Raw genomic sequence first — 15,091 nt, 5'->3', positions numbered from 1 at the left:
AAGTGGTCACTTTTCTGTTCAGAGAGTTGTTGCTACTCTCTTCTTCGGTCACCTGTTGAGTTCGTAGGTGTTCAGAATGGTTTGATCCCTATTCAGCTGAATTCCTGAGACCAGATGAAATCTAGGTCTCCTACTCCTCCGCCATCTTGCTCCGCCCCCCCCCATTTTGGTTGTTTTTGAACTATAGCCTTGTCAATTCCTTGAAGGGACTGACTTTCTGCCAACTTCCACTGCACGGTACTATCTGTTCCTGGGTTCTACGTCACCACATTCTAATGCCTTTTAAGATGCTTAATTATTGCTCTTTTCGTTCCCAGCGCAGCCATGGCTCGTGGTCCCAAGAAGCATCTGAAGTATGTAGCAGCTCCAAAGCATTGGATGCTGGATAAACTGACTGGTGTGTTTGCTCCTCGCCCATCTACTGATCCCCATAAGTTGAGAGAATGTCTCCCTCTCATCATTTTCCTAAGGAACAGACTTAAGTATGCCCTAACAGGAGACGAAGTAAAGAAGATCTGTATGCAGCGTTTTATTAAGATTGATGGCAAGGTCTGAACTGATATAACCTACCCTGCTGGTTTTATGGATGTCATCAGCATTGACAAGACTGGGGAGAATTTCCGTCTGATCTATGACACCAAGGGTCACTTTGCTGTTCATCGGATAACACCTGAGGAGGCCAAGTATAAGTTGTGCAAAGTGCGAAAGATCTTTGTGGGGACAAAAGGAATCCCTCATCTGGTGACTCATGATGCACGCACCGTCCGCCGTCCTGATCCCCTCATCAAGGTGAATGATACCATTCAGATTGATTTGGAGACTGGAAAGATTACTGATTTCATCAAGTTTGATACTGGTAATCTGTGTATGGTGACTGGGGGTGCCAACCTGGGAAGAATTGGTGTGATCACCAACAGAGAGAGACATCCTGGTTCGTTTGATGTGGTTCACGTGAAAGATGCCAATGGCAACAGCTTTGCCACCCGACTCTCCAACATTTTTGTTATTGGCAAAGGCAACAAACCGTGGATTTCTCTTCCCCGTGGAAAGGGTATCCGTCTCACCATCACTGAAGAGAGAGACAAGAGACTGGCTGCCAAACAGAGCAGCAGGTAAAATGGTCCCTAGGTGACGTGATTGGAAGACATTATATATACTTAATTAAAGGTCATACAGCATGAAAAAAAAAGATGCTTAATTATTTCCTTGAATACTCTGATGCCTACTGCCTACCTGAGCTTCACTTGTTACCTGAGACCACCCTCTGTGGTATGGTGTTCTGGTTAATGGTTTACAGTAGATGCATGTAGATTTTGCTATGTACTCAGCAACTGCCCAACAAAATGGGTATACTTTCTTCCTTCCCTCATACCCAGCATTACAGAGTTTGCTCGATTTTGTGTTCAGTTTTTTCTTTCACTCCTAAATTCTTCCTATGTATTAACACTTTTAATGTCCCTCCAAATGTGGACACAATGCATAGGCTGACTCCTAGGCTCAGGGCTCCTTCTACCATGTTCTGATCCTTCCGTGGCCAGTACCAAAACTAGAAAGAATTATCTCACTCAAGAGCAGAATGTCCATGTAATATTTTAGTAGTGTATGAAAGAAAGAAAGAGTTATATTACATGAAGAGGAGAGAGTCAAAGGAATATGAAGAAATGAAAGTGGAAGGCTGAAAATGAAAATTTATTACTGTATTTCATTGTGCTCTTTGGAGTCAATTCCGTCTTAACCTCACATGTTTTTTCAAGCCCTTCGAAATACCATTATTAGGCACACATTACTTCACTAAATGTTTTTCACAGGCCCCATAAGCTTCTCATTGCTACACATTGAACACATGGCTTCAAACGGCAGAGGGATAACCTGGACAAAACATTTTTCAATTTCCCAAAGATGCTTATCAGAAATATTTCTGATCATAATGAAAAGTAACTTTTAGAAATATAAGAAATTCTTTTCATCTTTATAAATATCACTTCCCACTTTCTCATTGAGGAAAAGTGGTAAGATTTCACTGCTATTTAACAAGTTTTAGGACTTTGATAATATTGTAAGAAAAAATATTTCCATGATATATAATGCAAGCTATAATTGCAAATTTTATGAACAAATAATTATCTGGTAATATTTAATTCACAGATAAAACTTAGCTAAAATGTTCCTAAATAAGGACATGAAGAAAAATTATTTCTTTTAAAAGAAAGAAATATGGAGGCTCTGGCTGGCTCAGTCAGTAGAGCACACAACTCTTGATTTTGGGGTCTTCAGTTTGAGCCCCACATTGGGTGTAGGGATTATAAATAAATAAACTTAAAAAAGGAAAAGAAAGAAAGAAATACATATCACTTTTTTTTTTTGCATTGAAAACCAAAACACTTATTAATCAGTGTTACTCTTCGTCTTAACTTTTATTTTATCTCTTCTTCTTTTCTTGGCCCGAAACTTAGACTTCTGTTTTGCCCTCATATGAACTGTCCTGTTTTATTTTTGTATTCTATTAAAACTTATCTAAAATTATTTTGGAATTATGAAGAACAAAATCAGTAGAAGATAGAAATGTTTGGATCTTCATCTTCAAATAGACCTTTAACTTTATCTAGGTAACCATCAAAAAACTAAACTGTGGATCTGACAATTCATCTTCTGCATCAGAAACTTGACCTTCAGGGTGCCTGGGTGGCTCAGTTGTTAAGTGTCTGCCTCCGGCTCAGGTTATGATCCCAGCGTCCTGGGATCCAGCCCCACATCGGGCTCCCTGCTCAGCGGGAAGCCTGCTTCTCCCTCTCCCACTCCCTCTGCTTGTGTTCCCTCTCTCGCTGTCTCCCTCTCTGTGAAATAAATAAATAAAATCTTTAAAAAAAGAAAGAAAGAAAGAAAGAAACTTGACTTTCTTTTCCTTTTGATTTCATTAACATTCTCTGACCAACCACTTTAAGGGCTTAGAGTCTTCATGGTATTTAACTTCTTCCTTTTATGAAAACAAAACAAAACAAATATATCTAATGCTAGCATTTATATTTTGGTAGAAATCAATTCACATTTAGACATTAAATATGTCCTATTGGTTTTTAAGGTCATTTGGCTCAAACTGTGAATTATAAACAAAGCTTTTACATTATTATAACAAACTGTTAGACATCAATAAACCAGAGGAGATGGAATGGGCATGGATATTGGTATAAGTATGGATAAACAGAGATATATGTATAGTGGATAGATATAGATTAGCTATAAGTATGCATTAAGTATACATTAGAAACTCATTGTTTATACCTTAGAAACATAAATAAACATAGACAAATAAAGAAAAACAACAAAGGGGTAGCTGTTCAGACTATGTAGACAGATTGATGTAAAGTTGAGAGAGAACAAATTAACTACAGAACTGAAAGTAGTTCACTTAAATAGGGTAAAGGATCATTCAGGGAAAGTGGCAGGTATTGAGCCTATTGACAAAATGTAAAGTGAATATATTGAAGGAAGTATTACATTAGAATGAGCTATTTACTTAATTGATATTCAAATTTGAAATCTACAGCTGTAATAAAATAGTGTAATTTTGAAACCACTATATTTTGCTTGACTTAATGAATATTTATTTAACCTCTATTATACACAATTTATGTTGTGTTTTCCAAACATTACTTAAATATAAGCAGTGATGCTTGGGAGCTAGCTCATACCAGCTCACTGAAACCAATTATGCACAACTCTTCCCAACTTCATTTTCAGGAAATCTGCTATGGTGGGAGCATTTATGGACACTGGTTTAAAGTTAAGGCTACTTTTCTATTTTTTTTTTAATTTTTGAAAGCCAGTTAAAAATTTACTACTATGTCACTGAGTGTAATAGTCATTAATTAATGTCTATACTATCCTGGATGACACAGACTTCAAAATTTTTTCACTTAAAATACTGCTTTTATTTATTTTATATAAAATTATTTTTTCTTTACAGTTTAGCTCTTAATAATAATGCTAATGGTAGCTTTCCTCACCTGCCACTAAGGTGCGGTCTTTCCAAAGAATCTAAGGCCACATGGGGGTGAGGCTCTCACTTCACCCTGCCAATACTAGCACCACACCTGGCAATGCCTTCTCAGCACTTGCCTGCACCTTGGCCTTTGTCTCTGAGCTCACCTGCATCTACTCAGCCTTCAGCCTGCATGACAATGAGGTGACAGTTCACAGAGGATAAGATCAGTGCTCTCATTAAAGCAGCAGGTGTAAATGTTGAAGTCAACTTCGGGAGCCTCATCTGCAATGTAGGGGGGCTGGTAGACCTGCCCAGCAGCTGGTGCTGCTGTTGAGAAAACCTATTAATCTCTCAGTAAAATTTTAATAGAGTATTGTTATTTAATTTCTCCTTTAACATTTATTAGAGTTTTGCAAAATAGGTGTTGTTGTGAGCTTATACAGAAGTATTTTTGACTATTGATTATTAGATTTGGGTGTGCAAAAAATAAAACAAAACAAAACTGCCATCCTAAATAAAGGACTACTTTATATTATAGCAGAAAATTGGCCATGGCATCTACTAATGTCCTTCTGAATTCTTTTACTTTATCTATGCAATGAGTTTATTAAATCATATTTATAGACTTTTTGTAAGGATTCATTAAACTAGGGACATGCAATATTTTGAATATTAACTGGAAATAGAAAATATCTGTAAATCATTATGACTGTTTTCCACCTTCTTTAGACTTCTATTTCTTCTCCCTTTTCCTCCTTTTTTACATATTTCTCCTCTTCTTTTTCTTCTTTTCTCTCCTTTTCCTACTTTCCTACTTTCTCCTTTTCTTTCTTTTCATCTGGTCTTCTCCCTCTATCATACCACCTCTTCTTCCCAATAAAATGATTTTTTTTCTTTTATCACTTTTCTTCCTTGTTCTACTTTTTCCTTGTCCACTTTTTTTTTAATTCCATCTCATGTATTCTGCTATGTAGTTCCCCATATGTTTCCTCCTCCTTAGTCTTTCCTTTTATTCCTCTCTCTTTGTCCCCCTGTTCTCCTACTTCTACACTCTGATCCACTATTAGTCCTTTTTGTTTTCCACTTCTTTGGAATAGTCATGGAATAGAAAATGTAAAGACAGAAATAAATTCCTACTGCTTCCAGAACATCTTGACACACCATACTCCAATTTTAGGTGTCATAAGTCTAACTGGGGGCTTAATGCATTATTCACAGGTTCATACTAAACTATCCAACATTTTCTACACATCCTTAGCATTCAGAATCCATCACTAGCTTAGGTCCATAAGATAAAGTTTATGATAATTTTGAACACAAATTCTCCATATATTTTTTGGCTTGCCTTCTGCTGTTTTTGCTGAGTAATATTCATTTTTGTAAACTTACAATATTTGGCCCAATTAAAATATTCAAAAATTATAACTAAATTACTAAGTTAGTTAGAAAAGTCCATCAATAAATATATATGTACATTTACATAAAATGATAAGCCTATTAGTGTCATATAAGCAGCCCCCCCACACACACACAAATAAACAAAAAACAAATTTTCTCAAATACCTAATGAAGGGATGAATTATCAAACTCTAGGTAAGAGAGAAGTGAAAGAATAATCAGAGAACTGGTTGTGTTGTCCCAGAGTTCCTCAGGAAGGCCTTACTTCATTATTAAGCCACTTATTTGAGTTCTAAATTCATGAAGCACACACTACCTCTCAACATATGTCTGTTGGCAAGTTCAACATTTGTGTTTGAATTCAATTTCTATTCTTCCAGCTTACCGATAATAAAGACAAATAGGTTTTGCATGCCAATCTCTGTCACTGCTTGGAGAGGACTGTGAAAAATCCATGACCCATTGCCAAGAATCTTTATTTTAAATATATAGAAACTTCGTCAACCTTTAATTATGTAAATAAGAGAAAAACATGAGGTGTTTGGGTTTTTATATAAGCAAATTTGTCAACTTTCACATCTATGTATACATTTTGAATCAATTAAAGTTGGAACTTTTTCTCTCCAAAATTATAGCTTAGATTGGTTTCTAGATATTCAAGTTAAAAAACTTTATTATTTTATTATGTTACTATTATAAAGACAGTGAGTATATAGTCAATTTATTTTCTTCACTAAATTTGTCCTATTCTCTGGTTATTTATTTTTAATTTAAAGTTTCTAAGGATGCCAAAAAGTTTATACATTTCCAGAAGTCTTAGTGCAGTTTCAGGCTTTATATAGCTTACTAATTTCACTACTTATAGTTCATAAATATTCCCAGGCATCCAAGGAGAATTTTTGTCCACTTCCAAGTTGAACTAAGTAACTCTCTGCAACAAGTCTGCTCCATCTCATCTATCTTGTCTCATTTGCCACTTTTCTAACAAGTGTCCCTTGGCCTGCATCAGGCTCTGTGCTCAGTGGGGAGTCTGCTTGTGATTCTCTCTCTCCCTTTCCCTCTGCCCCTCCCTCCCCACTTTCTTTCTCTTTCTAAAATAAATAAAATCTTAAAAAAAAAGAATCTTAACTCGAAAAGATATATACACCACTATGTTTACTGCAGTAATATTTACAATAGCCAAGACATGGAAGCAATCTAAGGATCCATCAACAGAGGAATGGATAAGGAAAATGTAGTCTATATATACAACGGAATATTACGTGGCCATAAAAAGGATGAGATTATGCCATTTGAGACAACATGGATAGACCTAGAGAGTATTATGCTATGTAAAGTAAGTCAGATTGAGAAAGACAAATACCATATGATTCCACTCACAAATGTAATCTAAAAAATGAATAAACAAACAAAAAGCAGAATCAGAACTGTAAATATAGAAAACACATTGATGTAAGCATCAGGGGGGAGGTGGGGGGTTGAGCAAAATGGGAGAAGGAGAGAGAGAGTTACAGGCCTCTGTTTATGTAATGAGTAAGTCACTGGAATAAAATATACAGTCAATGATACTATAATAGTGATATAATGGGACAGATGGTAACTATACTTGTGGTGAACATAGCATAATATATAAACTTGTCAAATCACTAAGTTGAACACCTGAAACTGATGCAACATTGTGTATCATCTATTACCGGCCCCTCTTCAAAAAAAAAGAATCTTGGAATCATCTCTGACTTGTCCAAGTTCTTTATATTCTCTCCCTCTTCAACATAAGACAGGGGGAACAAATGAATCAATTCTCAGGCGTCACAAACATGAACAGTGAAATAGTAGGTAATACCCTTCATGTTAAGAGTTATTGCTTTTTTGGGGTGCCTAGGTGGCTCAGTTTGTTGGGTGTCTGACTCTTGATTTCAGCTCAGGCCATGATCTTGGGGTCGTGAGATTGAGCTCAGTGTGGAGTCTACTTGAGTTTCCCCCTCCCTTTCCCTCTGCCCCTCCCCCCACTCTCCCTCTCTCTATCTCTAAAATAAAATCTTAAAAAAAAGAGTTGTTTTTTTAAAAAAAATGCATGAATTGTTAAATTTTAAAAACTCTAATATTTGTAAATCCATATTTCTTTTTCTGCTGCAACATGTATAAGCCTAATTTCCTTGCTTTTATCCCCTCACTTTTATCTTCCCACACTTTTTTCTCGTCATTGGCAATTTATCATACATGCCAATGTCTAATTACTTTGCCTGAAGCACAGATCTAATCATGTCAACTTCCTAATTTCTGGATGAAATATAACCTTGCTAACTAGCAATAGGAATAGCAACTGTGTAGAACATGTAATTCTTCAGGAAATTTGGCAGATTCTATCAAAATTTAAATGCACAGACCCTTTTAAGAAATAATTCTATGTCTAGGAATATATTTTGCAGGAATCCTTCAAATGGAAACAGAAGTAGATTTTCAATTATATTCTTTGCAGCATTCACTCATTCATTCATTCATTCAATTATCAAGCACCTATGTCCTACTATATACTAGGAATAAAATGATAAGCAAAATAGATCACATGCATGCCTTTATGAAGATTACAGATTAGTAAGAAAAAAATCAAACATTCACAGAGATGGTTAGATATAATCTGCGAAAGTATGAAAATAAATACAGCATGCTATGAGAAAATGGTGGTAGAGCAGTTGCACTAAGGTATACTAAAGTAATTATTACTGAGTTAGTTACATTTAGTCTAACATTTCTTACCACATAGGAGTATGGTAAGAGTTAAGATTGAGGGGGGTAACCCTAAAAATGGAACCTAGTCTCTGAGATCAGAGAAATATTCCCTAAGTAAATGACATCTCATCTGAAATATGAAAAGGTAGAGAAAAGGTAGGGAAGAGAATTTTCCTGACAAAGGAAACTACATGTGCAAAGGTATGATAAGGTATGATATGGGGGAACTGAAATAAGGTCATTGTGTTGCTAAACATTTCAAACTCTGACAGAAACTCTTAAATATGATTAATAAAGAAAGCTAATTTTGCTATACCCATAATATGCAATCCTATGAAAAAATATAGATAGATGATCAATTGTTAATTTAAAAAAAAAGAATGTTTTGAGATCAAAACAATACTTTCATTTAGGAAACAGCCAATATGATATTTATATTTGTATGTGTGTATGTGTATGTATATGTCAATGATTTTAGTTCTTCATATATAAAAACAATATTTTGCCTTTATCATTACTGGTTTTTTTAATCATTATTGTTTTTTAAGATATTCCATATCCTACACCCTTGCCTGATCCCTAGGAAAAATTTTTTCTAATGCTTGATAGTTGTCTGGAAGTAGGGAATAAAAATCAGATCTCACATATGAATCAAAGGTATATGATTTGGGCATTTATTTCAGAATATGGATGCTTGAATTGTACTGTTGATATTCACAAGATGTTGACCTATTTCCAGAGTCCTATCTTGTTCTTTGTTTTTATTCAAGATGAGAAAACAAAAATTATACTGCTGTAAGATCTGACTATGCATTATAAAATTCGGCATCATTACAGTTGAAACATTTAATAAAGCAGATGACAGAAGAAACAAGTTTGAGGGGAAAAATAGTATCAGTTACAGAGTAACTGATTTTTATTGTAGGCCATTTTATATATATATATACACATATATATGTATAATTTATACATATATAAATCAGTAAAGTAAGGCAAGTTGACTGGGAATAATTCATATATACATTTATATATATAATTTATATATATATATATAAATCAGTAAAGTGAGGCAAGTTGACTGGGAATAATTCAACAATTAGTTTTGTTTTTTAATTTTTTTTTTAAATCTGGGGTTGGACAGGTCAGTGCAGCAAGGAAAATGAGAGGCTGGATTGTCTATAGGTAGTGTCTACAGATAATGTTCCATGGAACATAATTTGAGATTCCTATCCAAGTCAGTATGTGATACTGAAACCCAAAGGATAAGTAAAGACAAATTTCTGAAGAGATGCTTAGGACCTCAGAGTCTGAAGTGAAGTCTGAATTTTTGCTAAAAAAGAGGGAAAGGAACAAAACTTTGTAGCACATTTGGGGTACAAAATTGTGGGAGTCCATATCCCCAAAATTAAATAAGAACAAACAATTTGGGAATATACAGGCTGTGGGAAGGATATCTATAGTATGAAATCTAAGTTACTCTACAGTGTTTGTAAAATATATTGCAATAGTTACGATATGTAAGAAAATAACTCCAAAAGTGGAAAACAGTTACTATGTTAAATACAGATGGTATTTCAAGTTACTGGATGGGATAGGCAGGAAGAGCTCCACAGACGAAAAAGTCTAGGATCTACCTTGATCATTAATTTATTATTCAACAATTATTTATGGAGCATCTATTACTACATCAAATTATTTCCCTATCTATCAGTGATACAGCAGTGAAAACTACTGTCAAATTATTCTCTTTAATGGAATTTATATTCAAGTGGATTCTGGAATATTATATTAAGGACACATCTAAAATAAGAGCCAGCAAGAGAGTATGATGTGAGGCTTCTAGAGACAAATGAGAAAATGGAGAAAAAAATGTATTATCATTTGGGGTGGAAGAGAAATATAAATAGAAACGCTGAGAAGAGAGAGACTGAGAGGTCATGTGCCCTACTGATAACTGTATTTTCTGTAAAAATATGGACAATCATTATCACACAATGCAGAGGGTGGTATGAGCCATATAAGAAATAAGTAACAGCTGAATAGGTTCAGAAGGAGGAGAAGCATAAGTATGAAGAAAGATGCACACACTCCAGCTGCAGATGTAAGAGATGTAGCTTATGAACGTATATATGCCACAAGACAGAAAGAGCCAGGTCCCTTCTAAATGGTCTTTGTAATCTCTCAGACCCTGGCCCATGCAGAATTTTGTCACCCTAAAATAATACAAAAACAGCTCTATGACAGATATCTTGATTGTAAGAGTTTCAAAAAACAGGTGAAGCGGTGTAGTGCATATTTTATTGTGCCCATAACCATCCCCCAAAATAAGTGCTTCTATTTTAAGGTGGTTATGAATAAGCAAACGGAAGAGCAAACATGGATATTTAGCATGACTCTTAAAGTACTATGAGATGTAGAATGTATAACATTCAAGCCCCATAGAATATATTAGACCATTCTGCTGAACTGTCAATCTCAATGCATTTGCCCTTTCAAAACAGTAAGATGCATCTGAAGAACGGTGTAAGAATATCAGTATCACAGTGAATCTGGAAACCTTTCTGATTAGTTTGTTCTTCATTTTTTAAAAAAATCTAGGTTGTTTTGCTAAGTGTTAGAATTATTCTATAGTTAGTCTGACCCTGTAAGCAAAACATGATAGAGAGTTTCTTTTCTCAGCAGACAGGCATCTCAATGAGCCATTACTTCAGCAGTGATACCGTCTTTCATGTATTTATATCTGTTTCAGCATATGACACTATGAATGTGTATTGCTAAGATTTATTTGATAGGGTATTTTCCCATTTTCATTGCCCCATTTCGATTTTTTTTCTTTTCTTTCCTACAGATAATATAAATCAGAATCTGAGTGCCATAAAACCTAATTGGACATCTTGCAATTCTGCATCATTATAAAAGAATGCTATATATGAACAATGCTTTATGTATTTGAGTGGTTTATTTGCCTCTTCTGTAAGATAATACAAGTGACAATCAGCTCAGGAACCCACACATGGCAGATTTTCATGGTACTATTATATCGGTTTAGGTGCTGTATATGAAACCTGATGAGCCTAGTAATAACTTCAGAAAGTGAGATTATCAAAGGAGTGCCAATTTCAGCAGGAACTAGAATCATCCACAACTGGCAATCTCTGCAGACTGACAAATGACCCAAAATTCTATTCTGCAAAGCAGTAATCTTTAATGTTCCAAAAAAAAGTAACTTTATTTGGGCTAGCTATTTTGCTTGTAATTGCACACTCAGAAACTAATTTGTAGAATATTGCAAAGGACCACAGGAAATGTATTGATACAAAAGATAATTTAAGATGACTGGAAAGCCATTTGTACCCATGTTACCCTGTCTTCATTTATTTTTCACGCAATTATCAAGTATGTACTCTGTGCCTGGCACATACAAGTCGCTGGGAATAAAGATATAAAAAGAAACATTCTGGGGCTCCTGGGTGGCTCAGTTGGTTAAACATGGACTTGATTTTGGCTCAGGGTCCTGAGATCAAGCCCTGCAGGGGCTCCGCACTGGGCCTGGACCCTGCTTAAGATTCTTTCTCTGGGGACCTGGGTGACTTAGTTGGTTGAGCCTCTGCCTTCAGCTCAGGTCATGATCCCAGAGTCCTGGGATGGAGTCCCATATTGGGCTCCCTGCTCAGGGGGAGTCTGCTTCTCCCTGTATCCCTTCCCCCTGCTTGTGATCTCTCTCTCTCTCTAATAGATGAATAAAATCTTAAAAAAAAAAAAAAAGATTCTTTCTCTCCCTCTCCCTTTGCCCTTTCCCCAACATGCTTGTGCTCTATCTCTCTCAAAGGAAGGAAGGAAGGAAGGAAGGAAGGAAGGAAGGAAGGAAGGAAGGAAGGAAGGAAGAAAAAGAAAGAAAGATTCCATGCCCAAAAGGAGTCCATATTTTAGTGCTAAAAATAATAACCAGCAGTAAGAGTAGTATTTGGTATTTCCTACTATAGAGATATATATAATGGCTATTTGGGGGTTAGGGTTGTGAACTTAGGAGTGATGAGTCAAGGAAGCTACTCAGATGAAAAGGCATTTGATGAGTTGGAAACAAAGATGGGGAACTGGAGAGAGGGGGCATTCTATGTAGAGGGAGTGTCTTGTGAAAATGCACAGAAAATGAAGGAACTGGGTACATTTTGTACATTAAATATAGTTCAGGTTAACTAAGAATGGAGAAGAATGAGAAAAAATATAGATTGTAAAGATAAACAGAGGTCCAACTAATAATAAATTTGTGTGCCATGCCAAAGACTTTTGATTTGATGTTGAAAGCAATTAGAATTCATCGAAAAATTTATGTTAGAATATGTTCTAAACCGCTATGCATTTTAAAGAGATCACTATGGAATACATTTTGCTGAGAGGAAAGTACCAGGATCTGCTAGGAGGGCCTTATAGTAATCAAAATGAGTGATGACATGGGCCAAAATTAAGTTAAAGGAGTGGGATGGAGGGAAGGGAATTAACTGTGAAGTATTAAGAAAGCAGAATTGATGCATGCTGGTAGAAGAAAAGGAAAGGTGAGGAGCCAAATGTTAATCTGTTCAGAAAAATTAATGTGTTTTTAGTCAGAATTCAGATTCTATCTGAAATGTTATAATACTGAATTTTAACTTTATAAAGGATTAATCCAGTGGACTTTTAAAATATATTTTAAACAGTCTTAATACATTTTTCACCATTAATTTTTAGTAGGACATATATATATGATACTATATATTTTATAAGAGACTAATTTTTGTAAATTTTGGTTTTGATTTCACCCATGTATTTGTTATAAGAATAAAATAAGTTAATATCTATAAATTCATTATTTCAGTGTCAAGCACATACCGTTTTTTAAAGGAACAAATATAGATTAGAAAACAACAGTACATGTTTCACATGAATTTTATCTGAGCACATGTCTGAAATAGCTAAATTAAAATTTATAAATGAGTTTTAAATTCAATCCTTCCATTTAACTACCTGGTAAATTTTTGAAAGTTTCCTAATACTTTTGTTATTGGGAGTGGTTTAACATCTAACATCTGTTTAAATAACATTTAACATCTTTATTTATTTAGTAAATATATTTATTTAACTAAGAGCACTGAGTTGCCGATTATTCTGTATTTTCTGAATTTTCTGAGTTTCTGAATGTTTTGGAACATTTTTTTGTGTTTCCAAACATAACATTTTCTTTTCATTTTTCATTGATTTATTAATTTAGTAAATGCTAATAAATTTTTACTTTGTGCCTGGCACACTGTTTAGTAGCTGAGGAATCAGAGGTGAATAAACTAGGTAATATCCTTTCCTCAATGAAATGGAATGTGTATCTGTATATTCACTTGTGTATTTGTGATATATATATATACATATATATATATAGTCTCCAAAATTTCTTCAATATTCACACCTGTTCCCTATACATTCAGATGCTTGTGCAAAAAAAAAAAAAACCCTTAATTCAGGAGACACTTATTAAGAACTTAATCCTTTCCAAGGACGGTACTGAGCTCATTTTTACGCAAGTCCATGTGCTATGCTGAAAGCTAGGTATGCATATAAAATAAAACTATGAGGTATCTGTCATTTAAAAGCTCAGCAAAACTTATCACAAAAAAACCGTATGAATAGAAACTCAGAGATACCCTTCTGATATGACATTAAACTGTTGTAATGTTAGGCTATTGCAGAATGTCCGCTGAGAGCGAAAAATCAATGTCTGCAAAATTAGATTTTCAAGGCAGAACAGTTATTATATTGAATTTAGGCTAAATAGTGATCGAAATCAGAAAATGGATTTTTGTGCTTCCATTTATGACAATAAAATTTCTAAGCTTATTTTTTTTATATTCTTATCTCCATTCTACCTTTTTTGTTGTTGTTTTTTGTTTTAACTAACTACCCCTAAAATTCTCTATTACTCCTCACTTTTACTGTGATTTTGGAGTACTTGTTCCATGAAAAATACTTCACACATCATCCACTGTATATGTAAAATATGACCCCTTTCTCTCTTCTTTCAATGCATAACTTGACTCTGAAGGTACTGTTTCTTTGGCAGTTTCCTGCAACTGCTTTTTTAGTTTTTTTTTTTAAATCATATATTCTGCCATTTTATTATTTCACATTTATTTCCTTATATTATCTTGTATTTTAATATTCATGTGGAAAACATACCCAATCCTTAATTCATTCTGACCTTTACCTTTGCAATACTTTAACAGTCCACTGTCTATGGCAACACTGTAAATCTTACCATTAACTGGGATTCATGCTTACCCTTACCTAAGTTAGATCCTGAACATTATAAAAGCACTGCACATATAATACAACAGAACTGGAAGTAACCATCTCTCCCTTCCCTGCAACCATAGTTTGGTCTTCATTTCACTCAAGTTATTTTAAGTTGTTTTAAGTAATTTTCTAATCTCTTGTCTACCTTAAAAAAAAACTCTTTAGGTATAATTAACAAATAAACTGAATGAAATTTTTTGAATGAACAAAATAAGGTTTATAACAGAGCTAGAAAATTTAATTTAGAAAATTTAAGGTATCAACTAACTATATACAGAATAACTATCAGTTTCATTTGACCCAGCTGGTTTGCACAGCCAAACCCATCTTTAAAGTCACTTCACTTTATTCTCTTCCAGTTGGCTTCTTCTCTATAGTTGAACCTAGTTTTTTATCCTCAGGTTTTACCTTTAAATCCTGCTATCAGAGGAGCTATTCTCTTTTGCTTGCAAAGTTAATGATTGGAGAAGCAAAGTCCTTTATATCTGAAAAATAAACTCACTCTATAAACTTTATAGCGCATTTCTCACTGTACCTGATTCCTAATTTGGCAGCATCCTCTGGATGATGCATATAGCACTGTGCTCGATGGACCTCTGGTGTGTTTCTCAGTCTGCTCTCCTTGAATAAGCCTCAGTTGTTTCGGTGTCAGCACCTGCTAGC

General features: G+C 34.6%; 1 pseudogene; it reads left to right on the top strand.

The window, feature by feature from the left end:
- The first annotated feature begins 320 nt into the window (after positions 1 to 320).
- LOC112836772 (small ribosomal subunit protein eS4, X isoform-like) lies at positions 321 to 1,131 on the top strand (annotated as a pseudogene).
- The last annotated feature ends 13,960 nt before the right edge of the window (positions 1,132 to 15,091 follow it).

The sequence above is a fragment of the Callorhinus ursinus genome, unplaced genomic scaffold (genome assembly GCF_003265705.2).
Source record: "Callorhinus ursinus isolate GAN/ISIS: 27379988/994484 unplaced genomic scaffold, GSC_fseal_2.0 scaffold24, whole genome shotgun sequence".
Taxonomy (NCBI): domain Eukaryota; kingdom Metazoa; phylum Chordata; class Mammalia; order Carnivora; family Otariidae; genus Callorhinus; species Callorhinus ursinus.
This window is presented reverse-complemented; position numbering and strand designations above follow the sequence as displayed.